This window comes from Rhipicephalus microplus, chromosome 8 (assembly GCF_043290135.1).
Source record: "Rhipicephalus microplus isolate Deutch F79 chromosome 8, USDA_Rmic, whole genome shotgun sequence".
Lineage (NCBI taxonomy): Eukaryota > Metazoa > Arthropoda > Arachnida > Ixodida > Ixodidae > Rhipicephalus > Rhipicephalus microplus.
In genome coordinates, this window is record NC_134707.1 from 16067346 (window position 1) to 16086590 (window position 19245).

The 19245-nt window shown below is 43.5% G+C and overlaps 2 protein-coding genes across 2 annotated transcripts in view; one reads left to right on the forward strand and one right to left on the reverse strand.

Moving 5' to 3' along the window:
- LOC142768831 (uncharacterized) overlaps positions 1 to 19245 on the reverse strand; it is a 308858-nt gene that overhangs the window by 184361 nt on the left and 105252 nt on the right. The gene's annotated exons all lie outside the window — the stretch shown is intronic.
- The window catches only part of LOC119164181 (xibalbin-1), a 181580-nt gene that overhangs the window by 1158 nt on the left and 161177 nt on the right, over positions 1 to 19245 (forward strand). The gene's annotated exons all lie outside the window — the stretch shown is intronic.

The following is a 19245-nucleotide window of genomic DNA, read 5'->3' on the forward strand; positions in this document are numbered from 1 at the left end:
CAAAAAAAAAGTGTTAACACTGCCACAAAACGCGCATGCATTAGTGACGTACACATATGATTTTCCACTTCTCATCAACCAATAAAAAACGACTTTCCCGCATTGGAGCGGTGTTGTAAGATAAACCACGCGTCCCATTGAAGCCACCTCTTCTCCAGCGACAATGTGACCCCCTCATGTGCAGACATACTCCAATCACTCACAACCCTAGAAAAAACACGACTTCTACACACAGCAGCCACTTCCCCAACCAAGTGAATATATGTTCAATTTGTGATGGCAACGCTGATAGCAGATAGTTAGTGTTCCTATTGATACACATGTCGAATTCACAGATCTTAAAACGCTAATTTGAACGTCCTTGCAAACTTTTTCAGAGCCTATGACGTCACAAGCTTAGCCAAAGGTAATACTTTAGGTAGCAACGACGACCATTTAGTTTTGAGCTGGTGTGCCATTTACAGTTGCACGAAAAAGATTTTAGGTTTCTAAAGGAAACAGGCTTGCGCTACTTTCGTATAGGGGTTATTGACAAATGCACTGCTGTATTCTTAAGTTGTAACCAAGAAAAATTTCGAATAAAAATTGCTGGAGTGGAAGCAGGCACAATGATTTGCCCCCGATTGTGAAGGCACCGTATGCTGTGGTTTGTCTCGGAAACACGCCTTTTTCGGATAGTGCTCACAAAGAAATAAAGTGATTTTGTTCTGTTATACGAAAGCTAGACTAAATATAACACAAGGTATCACCGTTTCTGGGTGAAGTATTTTATCGAGACCAACATTCAACCCAAATCCACACGTCAACCACTATCTATTTAAAGAAAATACTTACTTCCATCTGGTAAAGCTACTAAGGAAAATGCTGCTTTTTCTTCGCTACACGCTAACGTTTTATCCTGCCACTGTTATGATTGCGTTTTCTTGTTTTCATTTTATCAGCATACCTTCCACTCTATCAATTTTTTTAATGTCTTCCTCGTGCAACTGCAGAAGTGAAACAGCAAAAGTGTGCGATTGGGCCACTTAGCTTCTGTTTATTCCTTCGGTTTCCATCTCACTTTGGCGCGAAAGCCGACATCGATCCCTTTTTTTTCTCTCTCTCTCTCTGGGCGTACGAAAGTGGAGAGGGGGCGCCTGCTCTAGCAGCAGACGGATAGAGTTTCTCGTTTCGCGAAACGAACCAGATGGTCTCGATTTGCCAGCCAACTACGGTTGCTAAGGTGACGATTTGTTCGCTGCTCGATACTTAATGCTGGCCTCACGCCACGCTGTGCTCCTTTCGGGTCAAACAGCGCCTCATTTGTTTCCTGGCGGGCCCCCGAGATCCACGAGACCTCACAGCCGCTTCTTCTTCGTAGCCCGCTGGGCACGCGTGCTTTATACGAAGACTGATTACCCAGTGTGCAAGCAAGTGGGTGTTGCCGTTCGTATGTCCTGGTGTGTCAGCGCTGTCTATGCATCTTGTCAACGAAAGCTTTTTGGGCGCCAATATGAACCCCTTTGAGCTGCTGTTACATGCGTCACTCCTCAAAAATTCTAAATCTAGGCAGAAGCGTCTGCTTCTATACTCCCTTGTAGTAGTCCGGAAAGGAGGAGACCATGCTCTTCATAATAAAAAATCTACACCTTGTTGTAACCTAAGAAGAAATGTGAACTCCACTAAAAGACTCGTCAGGCGCCTGCCCCCCCATAATGAAATACAGCCGAGTCAACTAGTTTCAACTCCAACCTTAGAACCATTTCTGTGCAAATGTAATGACAACACATGTAAGGTTTAGAGGCTTGTCATTACCACCTAATTTTGGTTGGCGTGTGTCTATACAAGCGTGTGTCTCTATAGTCAAGTAAACTATTTGAAACGCTTGGGTAGTGTTTGACGTCACAAAAATAAGCGCTATAACACAGAGAAGTTATGCAAATTATTGGGGGTGGGGTGGGGGGAAGACATCTATAATTGCTGGCTGAGCCGACATTTTATTTTATCAGGTGACTGGCTGCTAAAAGTCAAGCTCTGACACTGTGCAGGTGCCGTTGACTCCTCGAAGCTTCAGAGCTCAAACAGTTGTGTTTCTCTTGTTCAACTTTCGAAAAACTGTAAATTCGTAAATTAGAAACGTTTCTAAACCCATCTATTTTTAAATATTTCAAGCTGTTATATTTATCATACCTGAATATTCTCCCCGATAAAGAAACGAGGTTTTAGAAACCGTCTTTCTGCTGCAGGTGTTCTCACCTGTAGCAAGACCACCTGTTGCCTCGCTCCGCAGTGTTGATATTATCAGTTTCTAAGACGACCACAAATCAGGCAGAACATTTTTTGAAAAACAATGAACGATGCCACGGGCTTTCAGCACTCTCTACATTGTTGTACGTATAACAGAATGTATAGATTATTTTTTCCAAATTTTGTGAAGGAATACCTCAATTTACATTTTTAGTGCACTGTTTCTAATCTTCAACGCAAATTTTCTTGTCTCAATATACGAAATAAACCATACTTATTCATATCAGCACGAAGATGATATTTCTAGACGATACATACTTCTTTGATAGTGTTGAGTTCATGCAGTCAATGAGGTAACGAGAGGTCGAGCGCGAAATGTTGCTAAAAGCAATAGAAGATTAGCGGAGCTTTGTCTATTGCCCACACAACATTCTATGCAAAGTGTCTGTTTTGATTCCTCTATTTCTCACTTTCGCTACTCTTCTCGACGCTTCACGAGTTTCAAATATTGTACCATAGGGGACAATGCATTCTGTGAATGTGTTTGGTTAACATGACTCGGGGCAGAGCTGTGGGATGAAGCCGAAAGATCATCCATCAGGCGTTCGAGTCAGAATATAGAGAAAAGCTTCTTTATGTAATAAAATTTGCTACAATAACCGGTAGGGAGAACTGTAGCACGAGTCACTGAATAAACTACAACAGTTGTTGTTTAGCCACTATATATATTGCGAACAGCGCATTCAAAGTTTTGAATGCCCATATAGTTCTCAATAGGTATGAATCAAATTGTGCGCATAGTGTGAAACAAAACAACGCTATTTTCCCGATGAAGTTTACCATAAGTCGTGCCAATTGTGTCAAGCTGTATTCTTTATCAGCTGTTAGAGACCTCGTAAGAATATTTATGGCCTTTAGTCATAGCTTTCTACACGTCAATATTGTTTTCTACCAGAAAATAAGCAATGTCCTTGAGATTAACTAGACCAAACTTTGTCCATACGACACGCGACTAGCCGTGTAGATTTGCTAGCTCATTATTTCCAACAAAATGCCGCTCAATGAACAAAGTGATTCCGAGTATATAGTTACTGATGCTTGCCGAAACGCTTGTTGAGTTTGAAAAATTACTTATTTGTAAGAAGCGCTTCACGCTTGGATATTTCGTCAAACCGAGTGGCCACATATGTCTGCCGCATGAGAGCGGGGATTAAATAAACGGAGGTGCTAAACACCATTAGCACAGAAGCTAATCCATCACCTTGCCAAACGCTTCTTTTCTTAAAGGTGTTTAAGAATATCTGCAGGGCTACGTTAAAGTCGGTGAAGTTCGTCCCTCAGTCAGGTATTCGGCGAACAATATAGATGACAGGTTCTTTGACGCCTTGAAGTTCTGCTATTGTTAGGCATGCTTTCCGCTGTAACCTATAAGTGAACATTTGTCACACAGAAAACAAATCATCTTCCCGTTTCGTTCTATATGGCTAGTTGCACACCTTGGCTGTTTCCACAGGTCATATTACAGTTCAGTGAATATCTGAGCAGTGCGGTATTGCGACCAACGAGAAAGCAGATCATGCGACCTGCGAAGGACTTCAATGTCAAAATTGCTGGCAAACTTATTTCTCCGAATGTGATGCTTACAGATGTGTGAATTGGTGAAAAAAAAGAGGCTCTGGAACCCTCTGACACATCATTGTGCTTTTTTTTGCTCAATCTACCAGAATCCAGAATTCCTCGAAATTTGGAAATTCTGTACCATCGGTCTCATCTGAAGACTTTTAAGGGAAGCAGCTCACGAAAGAATTTCGGTCAAGTGGCAAATCCATACTGCAACTGTGCCCCACGACTGGTAAACGTTTTATTCGAGTGTGCGCCCTACGAACATCGCATGCGTTTTATCATACAGAGAACTTTATTGTTTGACTGTGCCTTGGATTCTTTCGCCTGTCTCACGCACCAGAGGCGTGCGATGAAACTTTTATTAAAATATTTAGGCAATATTGCTAAGTTCAATGAAGTTAAGTTGCACTTTGAATGCACACAATGACTACCGCGCACATCACCACCCAACAGAAGAAAACTCAGTAAAACTTTGATTCTTTTTTCTACTATTTTAAAGTCTTCCTTGTTTGCTCTTTTGTACCTTTCGCATTCTTAATTTCTAATATGAATCTCCTTCGCCCAGGAGAGTAGAGAAGGGTATCGGGGACGTCATACAGTCTGCGTCATGTCCCAATATCTGTGTTGTACCTGCACAGAGTCGTATGCTAAAGATTTAAGCAAGCTTGCCACACAAGCTCTTAGAACTAAAACAAAGATACGTTTGACTGATAAAAAACATATGGCAATCTTTTTCCACTTGTTTTTGGCAAATGCGTAATAGGCCGTGTAAATTCTTTCTTTCCTGAAAAGTGTGGGAATCTGAAATACGTTCTGCTGTGTCACGACGTGCACAAACACGGGTTTCTTTCCGTCAACCTATCTGGTCGCAGTGGCGAAAAAAAAAGTCCGACAAAAGACAAAATATTCCACAGAATTCACCAAGACTACGGAAAAATATCGGGGGGGGGGAGGAAGCAAACAGAAAAGGGGAGGAGAGGAACGTTAACCAGAAGTACTTTTGGTTGACTACGCCTACACTGAGTTATTCAACCAGAAGTTCTTTCAGTTCACTACCACAAAGAGAGAGAAAGAGAAAAGGAAAGAGAGCGAGAAAGAAACATGAGGAAAGAGATAGGGAGATAGAGAATTCACAGCAGAGTATGGGGTGTCTCCAATGATAGTTTTTATGTTATAGTGCCGCCACCTCCTCTGCTATATCTATCTCGCCTGATTTTCATGGGGCATTGGTTCAGGCACGAAAATTACAACCATCTCAAAAAGTTCACAATTGCCTACTTCGCACATATTTGCCCCTGTCGGTTCTACAAATAGATTTTGTCACGCATCGTTCTAGTAATTCTCTCATTCCTGTCAGCGCCAGCTTTCTGCGGGCGAGTATGATGCCGATGTTTTTAATTGACGTACGCTCTCTATAAATTCTTTCGCCAGCGGCCATCCTAAGTGAAGGCCTCCTCAAGCAACTACAGTTTCTACGCTTACGAATTAGAAAATCGGCGTTGTTTGGCAACAGCTTCACCACGTTGGACATCGTTTGTAACGCGAAACGAGTATTTCTTACATGGCGACGAGGCTGCCTTTCGGCCCAGGCAAGGAATGGCGAAGACTCTCGCATACTTATGGCGACGTAATTTAGGCCCTGATGATACTTTGTCCTTGAGATAATGGCCCTCTTAGAGAGTCTTTCTCCAAAGTGCCTCGTTAAAGTACTATTTGGGCATCGCAGAGGATGAACAAAAGGCACAGTGGTAATAAGGCTACACGATAAGATTTCCTTTGTGTGTGTGTGTGTGTGTGTGTGTGTGTTTGTGTGTGTGTGTGTGTGTGTGTGTGTGTGTGTGTGTGTGTGTGTGTGTGTGTGTGTGTGTGTGTGTGTGTGTGTGTGTGTGTGTGTGTGTGTGTGTGTGTGTGTGTGTGTGTGTGTGTGTGTGTGTGTGTGTGTGTGTGTGTGTGTGTGTGTGTGTGTGTGTGTGTTTCATCGACGGCGCCACGTACTACGCAACCCTTCATTTCGGTGCATGTCCCCAACTACTCTACTGGGACGGGACGGTCATGGTCTCTTCAAGAAATTCTCGATATTGTTTTCAAATTATGCTTTTGCGAGACCTTCGTTGTAAACGTTTTCTCGTAGTAAAACCGCAATGCTTCAATAGAAAACTTTATTCAGATAATTATGATCCAGAACTACTCAAAAGACTGTTAATTGCAATAGAGCATGTCAGTTCTTTTATCCACCTATTTTCACAGCTAGGCGTCAGTCTATTGGCAATCAGATAAGTAAGTTTTCTGAAATACCGCGTAATTATGTGTATTAAATAAATTTCTTACTATTTGTGGTCCTTCTCACAACATTTCAGTTGCAAAGTGTCGGAGTGTCACAGACTATGGTCGGCTGTGGGCCATAGACTGGTTTAGAAAACATATTTAATAAGTGCCCACGGAACACAAATTTATGCAAAAATGTAGCAAGCAAATAGTATTACCTACAGTGTAAAAACAACCAACCTGTAAAAAAACAACCATACAGAAAAAAAATGGCAGCATATCCACGAAGTGAATGATGGGGAGTGGGGCGAAGCATTCGTCCGTCCATTCGTTCTTGCTTCCGTCCGTTTCTGCGTACATCTGTGTAACCGTTCATGCGTCCATCCACCCATCCGTGCGTGCGTCTGTTCGTGCGTCCGTCCCTGCGTTCATCCATGCATCCGCGCCTGCGTCCGTTCATGCGTCCATCCATGCATCTGTCTGTGTGTCCGTTCGTCCATCTATTCAGCACTCCAAGTACCACCATCTCGCATTTTTTCATCATATATTCTTTATATAGAAGCACCGCCATCCAGCGGACATTTCAAGGACTAAACGGGAGGTGGCACATGCACACTTTCTTACGGCTTGCGCTTCGGGTTTACTTCCCACCTTTAACCACCTCGAGTTCATGGTATATACTAGTTCACTGTATTCATGGCTATGCGGCCCAACGCTCGCTAAACCTTTCTAAAACCAAGGCGGTTACACCCAGCGAGTATAACGTAGCAACCCTTTCTTGTCAGATCGTGCTCAATGTACATGCCAATAGCTGCTAATGGTGATCGCAGCGTGCGCGTTACCTAAAGACCGAATGCTCCTGTCTCTCATTCCCCCTTAGCAGCCATTAACATGTGCATTGAGCACTATCTTTTATTGTTCAACAACGCACAGAAGAAATCTCTCACCGGAACCACCTTGGAGGTCAAAATCGTAAGGACCGCTATTTCGGGTATGTGCCACTGGTGGTTACGTTCTACGAGGGACGCACAAGCCACGCCATAAGGAGCTTCACCCCTAAGAACTGTCCGAAATGTCGTCAATCAACTCTCTGGCCTTGCCCTGCCGAGTGGTCGAGTGCCTAAAGTACTCGGTTGCTTACCCGTTGGTCGTGGGATTGAATCCCGGCTGCGGCGGCTGCACTTTCGATGGAGGCGAAAATCCTGTAGGCCCGTTTGCTTAAAGAACCCCAGGGGGCCCATACACGTTAAAGAACACCAGGTGGACAAAATTCCCGGAGCCCTCACTATGGCGTCTCTCATAATGATATGTGGTTTTGGGACGTTAAACTCCAAATATCGATCAATCAGAACTTCATAGCCTTAATGCTTCTGCTCAATCTTACTTTTCATAGCAGACCCGCTTCTTGTCTCTGTCCAAATCCGTTGCTTCGGGTACCTGTCGGGGTTCTCGAAGATCTTGACGAAGATCATTGTCCTTGGCGCTGCCGACGTGGCCACCCGTAGCCGTCGTCACCTTACGTCGTTCCTGACATGGTGGATGTTTCGGTGGTTTAGCCTAGTGGCCACAGGCCATGCCGCGTGCTGCACGCTGACGTGGCCCCCCGGGGCCTGTCTTCATCGGCTTGCTCCGAAGGAATTTTGCAGCAAGAATGTCGGCCATTGCTGTGCGTGATTGCTGCATCCCGATCAGCTTCCCTCGAAGCAGGCCGAGGTTTCCGTTTACTTCTTGGGACGTCCACGTCACAGGTTGCTAAGTCGACGTCCTGTCCCTCCCATCACCAGTGCGCTTGCTGACGATACAACCATCTTGTACCAAGACCACGTTTACGATGTCAGTGCATCGCAGCTCACGCGCCAATAACATCTCGGATGACGCGCCTCGGGCCTCGTGGTACAGTTCTCACGCTCGTGTCATTTCGAATCTTCTCCTCTCTTCGTCATCGGCTTTCTTCCTATGGGCTCTTGTTCGTGACATACGCCCCCCTTTCCAAGAGTTCTTTCAAAAGAACTGCTTCTTTCCCGGGTCCTACTGCTGCCATAATCTTGATCTGTAACTTTTTGTACTCGCCTATCTTCTAATCCATCTTTCGTTCAACTCTATTCACGACCCACCATCTGAGATGGTCCACACAGCTGCTGATTCTTTTTTTGCGCTTGACCATCCGACGCCTCTTCAGAACAGCTTTCCTAGGCAGCGTCGGACCTCTGGTTACATCACTGGTTCTTCGCCACAGCGCTTTCAAAGTGACCTTGTTCTTTTGTCTCCCACACCTACCGCTTCCAACTCTCATGACCCTACTTGCGTCCTGATATTTATGACCAATTCATGATGCTTTCGGAACAATCTCGTTCCATTCGATTTCCACGCAACTGACATCCAGAGTCTGAAGCATATCATTCTTTCTGGCACTCTCTGCAATTATCTTTCGTGAATGCGTCCTGCTTACACCTTAAGTATGCATTCCCATCAGCGAACCCCTTTGTCTCGAGGCTATCTGTGCAAGCCCCGTTTGCTTCCTCCATGCACTTTTATATTACATCGGCGTCCCCTTCACTTACCATTGCTTCACTGCAACTACATGGAACAACTAATCCCTTTTCCTGCAACTCATCGCTTACATGACCTGTCTCGCTGACATTAAACTCCAGCTCGCTAATCTTACGCTTAACTGAGCACAACAAGGAACACCGCACACCCTAATTTCTCGTGATAACTCTTCTGTGTGCCTTTCTTCTTTCAGTCTAATGGTGGCTTGCGCCAATTGCAGTTGCCTGCCTTTCTCTCACATAGATTTCTTGCACTTTTGCACGTTTTCCCTCAAGTTTGGCACTGTGCTCCTTCCTGGTGAGAACTCGCTTTTCTCGAACGCACTATTTGTCTTCTTCGATAAATTTCAAACCTTCCTCCTAACTCAGCTTTTGCTGTCGAATAACCATTATTATTTTGTCTCAATCGATTACCGCAACAACAAAGAATCAGTGACTAGGCTGGATTGGATACTGGCATGATCACCGATTGTCTCGTGTTACGAGTGGCTGCTGGCGATGACTGAGGCCGGACTTGGTTAACAAGAAAAACCATTTAATAGACACCCTGAATAAAGGACATGGCATAACCACCTTCGAAGAAGAGAGTACACGCGCTCGCAAAGAGAGGCAATGTCGTCGACAAGAGTAAGAGACAAAACTGGCTGATTTTGATATAGTATGCGCCAAAGTGCGAGAAATATGCGTTGGAGAAAAGCAGGGGCTACAGCGCAAATTGTAATTGGATCAAGCCAAGGAATGTGTGAGACCGAATGAAGGAATTACTACATATTGTTTATCAAGAGCAGTTAGTGTGCCGGAAGTCCACCTTTGTGCTTGTGTTGAGCAAAGAGGTAGTGAGCTCATTGGTGTATTGAAAAATAGTTGTATGTTAAGTAATGAGCGGAAAGAAGATGTAACGTGTCGCAATCAGTTGCATGAAGGCAACAGTTAGTGAACTGTATGCCGATGTTGTTGAAGAGGGCAAACAAAAAGAAAACGGGACTCACACAGGCAAGAAAAACACACGATATAGCGCTTCGCTGATATGCCTGTTCAAAGAAGAAGCGTGCAGCGTTCGTTAGTATCACAAGAAGGAAATAGCGTGAATCGAGTGTCTCAGTCGCATGGTGATAAAAGCTTAAAGGAAAAAGAAACACACACAGCTGCAATGCGATTGAAATGACCTCACAATTATTAGGACGCTAAAGACGCCGGTCAGGTTGTGGACGGTAGACGCCTAAAACTACAGCGTAAAAATAATGCGAGAACGCGTAATGTAGGTCCACGTTATGTGTATGTTGAGAGAGTAGGACGAGTAACCAGCGTCGGATGTCGTGGGAGGACACAACATTCGAAAGGTGATTCGAATCGGCCTTGTATAAAAAGAAACGACAGCATCAGCAGTATTGAGCGTGTGAGATGGTGGGTCACGGGTAGACGTAAGACGAAACTAAAAAAAAATATGGAACGTGAAAAAGCACCGATGGAAGTATGGCGTCAAAAATTACTGGTTTCCATTGAGGGGAAAAAAAGATTGTCAAGTGGTCTGCATTGGAATTAGATCGATCAATGGCTTTAGGGAAGTTGAGTTCTGTAAACAATGAAATCGAGGACATTTTTTCAACAGTGAGGGTTTGACGCTTTTGTAATAAAATTTCTTGGTGTAGCCGAACATAGTTGGGGTCAAAGAACTCGCAGACTTCATTCAAACATGTAGTGCACTGATTGTGTTCCAGAAAGTGTGCTTCGCGTTAGCCAGGGGTCAGTGAAAGTAAAAGTGAGCACCGGGCAAGAAACTAAGGACCAAGCGTATGGCAACAGCATGAGAGTAGTTAAAAGCAGTTTTTAATAAAAACAACGTTTGCAAAAAGGGGTGTATGTTATGAGCAATCACTCTTACGAAGAAGGAAAAAAACTCGCAAGCATTTCTCCGAGGGTCAACATGGTTGTGTGCGAATGCACGGGGTGATGCTATGAGGGGGAGTAAAATTAAATTCCGTTGGCATTCGCCAGTGAGTTAACGTAAACTCCCCCATGTGATTACATTGCGATTCCCAGGAACCATTAGACCCTTTCGTGAAATCTTGGTGAGTTAACCCGCATATGTGAGAGTAAATTACTCTTCTCAATATCGTACGATGCATTAAATTCACACATCGCGAGCGCGTCACACCCACACACAACACATGTCACACTACAGATCAGCACCTATTGGTGTTGTCATTGTAGCTCACAGTTACTATCAACGCTTTATGATCGGAGAAATGTACGGTGAGCGGATCCGGCAAGACGGCTCGGACCGTACAGTTCCTACGGAACGCCAAGTCTGTGAAGCCACCGTTGATCGCGGTCGGAAACTCGAGAGACAGACATGTCATCGAGTAATTGTTCAGCATGTGGTCAACCAACCACGCGCGCAGCCACGGAGTGGAGGGCAGAGCGCGCGCAATCACGTGGTGTGTGACGTCGCTGCGCCGTTGCTAGGGGAGAGGAGGAGGCGCACCACGGACGGCGGAATCAGGGTGGCTTATAAAGTGCATTCGCACTTAAAAAAGACATCGAAGTATAGACGATGGTCGGTAATGCGCGAGCGCGCGCACCTAAAACTCGGGAGGTGCGTGACCCAAGCTGTGATCGGCACCCGAGCAGCGATGCGCTGGCATTGTCGAAGTGGGCATGGCATAACATGGTCGCATCACCAGCAAACGCACTGGCGAAGAGAGTGGCAGGAAATCTACCAGGAAACCTGTGACGCGGGCTACCCGAGGAGACAGAGATTTCGACCTGCTTCGAGGGAGGCTGCTCGGGATGCAGCAGCCGAGCACAGCAACCGCCGACATTCCGAGCCCAAGCCATCTTGAAGCAAGCCGCGACGAAGAAGGTCCCCGGGTGGCCACGTCAACGTGCAGCACCGGGTATAATCAGCGGTCGCTATGCCCAACAACTGAGACATGCGCCACGTCAGCAATGACGTAAGATGATGACTATGGGCGACCACGTCGGCAGCGGTAAAAACGATGACTTTCTTCGAGGTCTCCGAGAACTTTGACAGGTACCCGACACGATGGATCGGGACAGTGACAACGAGCGCCTCTGCTGTGACAAAGTGAGGTCGAGGAGATTAATTAGGGCGATGCAGTTGCCGGACAATATTTAGAACAGTTTTTTCTATATGGCGGTTTGTTTGTTTTAAATGTTATTTAAATTGTAGTTTTTACTACTTCTTGCTACCTTTTTGTATATATGTTGTGCACCGTGTGTGTTTATTGAAACCGCTTTTGTTAACCGAGTCTTGTCTCAGTCCATCGCCCACAACCAGTCGTAATCCATAGAACACAGTCCCTACCAGCCACAATCCGTGGCACACAGTACCATAAAGTTTTAATCAATTAAAAAATAAATCAGTCAATCAATCAATCTCAGTCCCTACTGCGCGATCACGCTACGTTATAATGACTTACTGCTGCCTCGTGGAATGGGCAGTAGCCTTCAGTTATAAGGGTTTACAGCTGCCTCGTACAATGCAAGTCCATGTGTCGCTGTAAGTTGGGCAGAATAAAATTTAATAACGCACTTTCCTGAAGCACTGCATACAGTTTATAGATGCGGGTTTGATCCCAGACGCACTGATGGAGGCGAATACCCGGCATTCAGAGAGTAGTGCATACTGTCAGTGCGTGTTTTAGGATGAAACAGGAAAGAAAGAAAAGGCAAAAAGGTTCACCAGTCCAGAACTGGTTGCCTACCCTGCGCTGAGGAAAGACATGGGTGAATGGGTGAATTTTAAAGACGAAGAAAGACAGAAAGAAATATGAAAGCATTTCCACACAGTCGCACAAATCACGGTCATGATAATGCCATTTGTCACCAAATTATTACAGATGGCCATGAACGTCAGCAGGGTTTCGCTATTTTTGTTATTTTGGTGAGGGTAGGAGCGTCGGTCCAACTGCAGTGGTATATGATGGCGTTGCCTGGGGGGAAAGGTGCAAGTGCTCTATTTACACACTGCCTACTATCATGCAGCCCCCCCCCTAACTTTCACCGGCCCAGCCGCCCTTTGCCCCGCCCCCCGCCCCAAAAAACAAGTGCGGAGTCAAAGCACAATGCGTAAGTTCCCCCCTCACCCTCCCTGTAGAATCGTTGAGGTGCCACGCCTCCATTCAGATCAGCATACACAGCAGTGAAAGTGTTTATTCTTTCAGGCACAGTTGTTTTCTCCCAACCAACTTCTTGACGCCCCACCACGGTGGTCTAGTGGCTAAGGTACTCGGCTGCTGACCCGCAGGTCGTGGGATCAAATCCCGGCTGTGGCGGCTGCATTTCCGATGGAGGCAGAAATGTTGTAGGCCCGTGTACTCAGATTTGGGTGCACGTTAAAGAACCCCAGGTTGTCGAAACTTCTGGAGCCCTCCACTACGGCGTCTCTCATAATCAAATAGTGGTTTTGGGACGTTAAACCCCACAAATCAATCAAATCAATCAATCAATCAACTTCTTGACCTTGGAAACGATGTCCATCAGAGCCCTTAACCCAGTATATGATAACAAAACACAAATTTATCTTCTAGATAACAATTCTTACTTTGTCTTGTTGTACTCTAGCTCTTTCCCTTCTCGGCATGCTACCATCGTCAGCAAATTTTATGAAATACACCAAAACCAAAAGGCAGAGGTTCTCACTCAATCTCAATAAAATGTTACCGTATATACGATGTATTGGACTGAGACATAAGCCTACTGCAAGGTCTTAAGCATCAGCCATCGATCTATTCCATGCCACTAACGTCGCGCCGTTAGCTAGAGAGCCCTGTAAACATATATCAATCTTCCACGTCAAGACTGGAGACCCTCGGAACAGGCCTAGGAAAGAAAGCAACAAGAAAAAAGTCTTCCCTCTTGGGTGTTTTCAATATGCATCCTAGACTCCCTAGGGCATACATTGTCGCCATGAGAGTTGGCAAATCCCTCTTCGTAACCCACTGAGCCTCTTGATAGGCACAGACGCCTTAAAGAAGAGGGAGAAGAAAGTAGATTGAGAAGAAAAGTGGCAGGGGGTAGTCGGAAGTAGAAAAGCATTCACAAAGGCCTTGAAAACTGGGGGTGGAGCTCAACAGGGAGCAAATAATATGGAGGCATAGGGGGAAGGAAGGGTGGAGGTAATAGAAAGAAGTAAAGGAATAGTACTAAGGACGTTGAAAGTGGAGTGGGTAGTAAGAGTGGGAGTCGAAGGAGATTGAGAGTACAGGCCTCGGGAGCAAAACAGGATCATTACACACCGTTTTTTTTTACAAGAGCGTGGTAAAGCTTTCCAATCCTGGAAATATGATCTTGGTCCGTTTATATTAAACTTTGTCAATAGAGCTGAGTCGTGCACAACTAGGAAATGTCGTGTGTCGAAAAAAATGCTCAAGAGGAGGGATAAGTGACATTCCAAGCTTCCTTTTCCTTCATTATAGTGACTTGTTCAATATTTTTGGGTATTTCTGAGACTCCTGCGCCAGCGAACAACTCACAGCTGCATATTCAGTATCATAGTGAAGCCTATTTTTTCGTTTATATTAAATAACATATCTCAAATAACTTAAAGATGTGGGTACGAAAGGAGGACTGGACTCTAAAAGTTGAAATTGCTCATCCTTCTGTTTTCTTTTGTTATATATATATATATATATATATATATATATATATAATCTGAGAATCGAGGAATTAATATTACTTCAATATTACTACAATAACCTTGGAAAGCTGATTAATTTCAGAGGCATCACTGTTAAAGCTCTTTTTATGTTTTAATTGAAGGCTAGCGTGAAGGGCGCGGTTATGTATGCCTGGGCATTAACAATTTTCACACGAGTAAATGCAACGGCAACAGTAGCGAGCAGTTTATCTAAAGGCAACAAAGACGAATTCTCTATAATTCTGAACACGAGCAAGCATAACACTGCGTGCTGCAAATGTCACTGTCGTAATTTTCGTCAGCGGGGTGTTACATTGAAGATGTGGTTTTCATTACTGTGCAGTCTAAATCTAACTGTCCCTCCAGCTTTAATACGACGTATTTATTACGGTACTCATAATTATCCAGAGTATTGCGTTCCAAAACCACGATATGCTTATGAAAAATACCTTAGTGGAGGGCTCCACAAGTTTTGACCATCAGCTGTTCTTAAATGCGTGCAGGCATCGCACTTTACATGGGCCTCTGTGTGTTCAGACAAAGAAAATAATGATTTTGAGTACATGGTAGTCTGCACTCATTAGATTGGAGAGCTTGGTACTCGGTAGAATGGAGTACTTGGTACTTGGTTGGTAGTACTTGGTAGTTCGAGTCAGCAAGCAAGCACCATAACCAAAGCGCCATCTCGGCGTACTAGGAAAGGTATTTGGTGAGCAAAACGTATTATTATAAAGGTGGACGTTAATAAAAAAAGAAAGAGTGTACATGCATTAGAAAAAGACCAACTTTATTTAAAGCACTCTAGATTTGTACCGAGACATCCCCGCACGTGCACTAAAGAAGTAGGAGTGGTGTCCTTGTTACAACAAAGTGGCTTCTAACCTAGTAAAGGCAGAATAAGTTATGCAGCGACCGACTTCCAGTTCCATTAGAAGCACGCTGATCGAAAGACATCTCTTTTATATACGAACCGAACCCGGCACTCAGTGTGTCGGACAGATGAATGGAGCATATGGAATTATTCTCCGCCCATACATTTCCTAGCGCCTTAATCGTGATGGATCTGCTCTTCATGAAGTGCCTATAGCTGGTGCTAGTGCAGCATTACCAATTTGTTTGTCAGTTACTTAGCTCATAGCCGAAAATTGTGAGATCTGACGGTCTCCTTCAGAGGAGAGAAGTAACGTAAATGCTTCCGTGCCATACCGCGACAAAAGTAAATAAAACTGCTCTTTCATTTTGTTTTCCCATTTCATTTTGTATATAACACAGCATCAAAGTTACAGTTTTATGCCATATATTTATTTTACATATACTTTTTATACTACACTTGTTATGTGTTTAGATATAGATGATCATAGAACATTTTGCATTTATCGCTAAGGAACAGCTTTGTTTGCACCTTTGTCTGATTTCTTAATTTGTAGCATTATTCCTCCTTCAATTATTGTTTTTATGTATATTGCTGACTATTTCTGTGTATTCTCTCGCTGTACCTGCCCGAAGTGTCTCACAGAGAGTGGATTATGTCTGAAGACACTTTCCTTCTGCCCCCATCACGGGCGTTAAACGCCAAAATAGTTTTAAATAAATGTCATGCGGGATATACACGTGATGTCTATTTCCGTATCAGCGACCCGTGTTTTCAGCTTTGTATTCTTTTAATTTCTCGATTATTTTGGTCTTCAAAAGGACCAACAACTGCCCAGGACACAAAATTACTCAACTGATTTGAAGGATATCCGTTGCATTGACTCAAAGCAACCGTATTTTTATGGCGCGAAATAATATTTTTAATCTGAAAGTCGCGAAAACTGACCTGTGTTATCTTTGGCGATATACTCGAATGAGCCGACGTACCCGACCACATGACCATTCATTATTGAACACCGTCAACATTTTTTGGTAATATTAAAATCTGTTGGTTTATTTTAAGAAAAAATATTACTGCATATAATTGCATGTAACATTCCGAGTGATTGCATCTAATTTTGAACATATATACAGAAAAAAGAAACACAAAGGGGGTGCTGACGCTTCGTTTGTGCGTTTAAGTTATGAAATGGCGCGCACTTCCTCTCAGAAATGACGGGCACTGTGACTCGGCGCGGCCATGCATATGCGTAGCAACGTTTTCGGTGACTTGGCTTGGCTCGTGGGTTGAGGGAGTAACGACGCCGGGACAAGCCACCCGTGACACGGACGCAGGCAACCTTGGGCGCAGGCACACACAATGCGTTATAAATTCAGGGAAGGCGTTGTGGTACGTCATCTCAATGTAACACCTTGTTATTTAAAAAACAGTTGAAAAGGTCGAAATAAATGTACCTAAACACAGTTGTGCGAAAGGAGAATGACAACCGCGTTCACAAATTGCAAGAAGGGCTGGCGGCATCGCTAACAATTCTAATCATTGCTGAAGGAAAGCCACCTGGATGTTTAGAGGCTTTCAGATCGGAAGGCACTACTTGTAAAGTAATTACGTTCTTTTGGGATTAACTACTGCAGCTACGAACTTTAACAAATGGTTTGCTATCTGGCAAAAAAATTGTGTTGATAAAAATCAGTTGCTGGTTCCTTGACAGCATATTCGCGAGCGTTTCCCGTTCATATTTACCCCTGCGCCAGTGCTGCGTGTCGGATAGCCTGAGTTCTTCGGGCTATACCACCAAAAAGAAGTATCTTGCTTTCTTCGATAGATAGATAGATAGATAGATAGATAGATAGATAGATAGATAGATAGATAGATAGATAGATAGATAGATAGATAGATAGATAGATAGATAGATAGATAGATAGATAGATAGATAGATAGATAGATAGATAGATAGATAGATAGATAGATAGATAGATAGATAGATAGATAGATAGATAGATAGATAGATAGATAGATAGATAGATAGATAGATAGATAGATAGATAGATAGATAGATAGATAGATAGATAGATAGATAGATAGATAGATAGATAGATAGATAGATAGATAGATAGATAGATAGATAGATAGATAGATAGATAGATAGATAGATAGATAGATAGATAGATAGATAGATAGATAGATAGATAGATAGATGATGCGCGAAAAGTCGCCGAAGTTTCCTGAAAAATGCTTCGCATATAAACATTAAGGAAAATCACTACAGAATACCCGTTAAAAATGTCGCTTCGCGCACTAAAGTTGGCTATGCCGTAAGCACAGGCTTTATACGGCGGTGCACGCTTTACAGGCAGTTATCAAGCCTGTGTTTTAAATGCGAATGCATTTCTTAGTCGCGCATCCGGCGTTGTCCGCGGGCCGGCAGGTGTTATGTCATCTCTCTCACTCTTTCTCCCGTATGAACCACTGCGGGTGTGCGCGTTTATCCTCGCCCCTAGTGACCGTAGCATATGGAGCGAGAAAGTGTTGGAGAGGATGGAGCATTGCCTCGCCGCTTCTTCTCTTGCCGTTCACTCTGCTTCCTCCCAGCGCCACACTCTCCCGTCCACTCAGCCTTACTCTCGACCGTTCACTAGCTGGGCGCCTCCAAAGAACATACGCAAATATGTGTTCAAGACACCGTTGTGCTCAAGTCACCGCTGTATGGATGGACGGATAGATGGGTATGTGACCGGACGGATTGGTTGATTGATTGATTGATTGATTGATTGATTGATTGATTGATTGATTGATTGATTGATTGCAAAACCACCATACATATATCAGATACGCTGTAGTGGAGGTACCCGGAAATTTCGACCACTTGAGGATCTTTATCGTGCTCTCAAATTTCCCCACACGGGTCTAATGATTGTTTTAGCAGGAGCACAAAGCGATGTTAATAGAAAGTAAGTGACTGATGAAAAAAGAGTTCAAAGAAACAACTCTTTAAAGCACAGTCCTATGTCATCAGTTGTCTTTCACCCCTGCGTCATTTTTCAGCATTTTTTCTGACTCCTGTATTCCTATTATCTGTATACGTTCAACATGTCAGTTTTGCTGGACTAACCCCAGGTGGTCGAAATATTCGGAGCTCTCCACTACGGCGTCTCTCATAATCATATGGGAGTTTCAATTCAATTCAATTCAATTTATTTTCCAGTTTATACATGCTGGATGGTTGCGTTGGGTTAAAAGCTACATAAGTAGCTTGACGAGACCCAACGACCAGACTATACAGGGCAGTAACAACAAGCAGTCCGGTGCAGTGACGAGAAAGCCAACAAGTAAAACAGAATACCATATCGTATGTACATATACAGCGATTCACATAGATTTCCAGCAGGAAGATTGCAGGAAAAAAAGTGAAAATAGATACATGTGCATAAAAAGTGCTAGAAAAAATAAATAAAAGTGCTGCATACAATAAAATACGGCTATAGCATAAGTAGTAAACATAAATAATAATAACACAGAATATTAACACCGTACCAATGTAGCAATGCTAGCTATTCGGGACAAAAATAAAAGAAAAAAAATACTGGCCATATAACACAGCAAGAAATTCATGTAAGCAGAAGATTATGTTAAAGAAACAACATAAGTTACGCACAATTCAATTACACAGAATGTCACAGTATGTGACATTACAAGTGAACGAAATATAAAAGGAAGTCTTTTTGACTGACCGTGTCAATATATTTATATTTATTTAAAGTAGATGGTAGGTTATATGCCAACGATTCATGTTTGTAGTGCGTTCTGAAATATGGAACTGACCATGTCTCAGGGTTCCTTGTGTTCACATCAATTCTACGACGTTCTAACGATGCCAACTCTTTTCTATAGTTCTTGAGGGAGTCAGAAGCATATCGCGCAGTATGTAATAAACGAAAAGTATAAAGGTTGTCAATTCTAATAATGTTGTACTTAGGAAACGCTTCTCTGGTGCTAGAATAATAGTCTATGTTGCCAATATAGCGAATTATCTTCTTCTGTAGCAT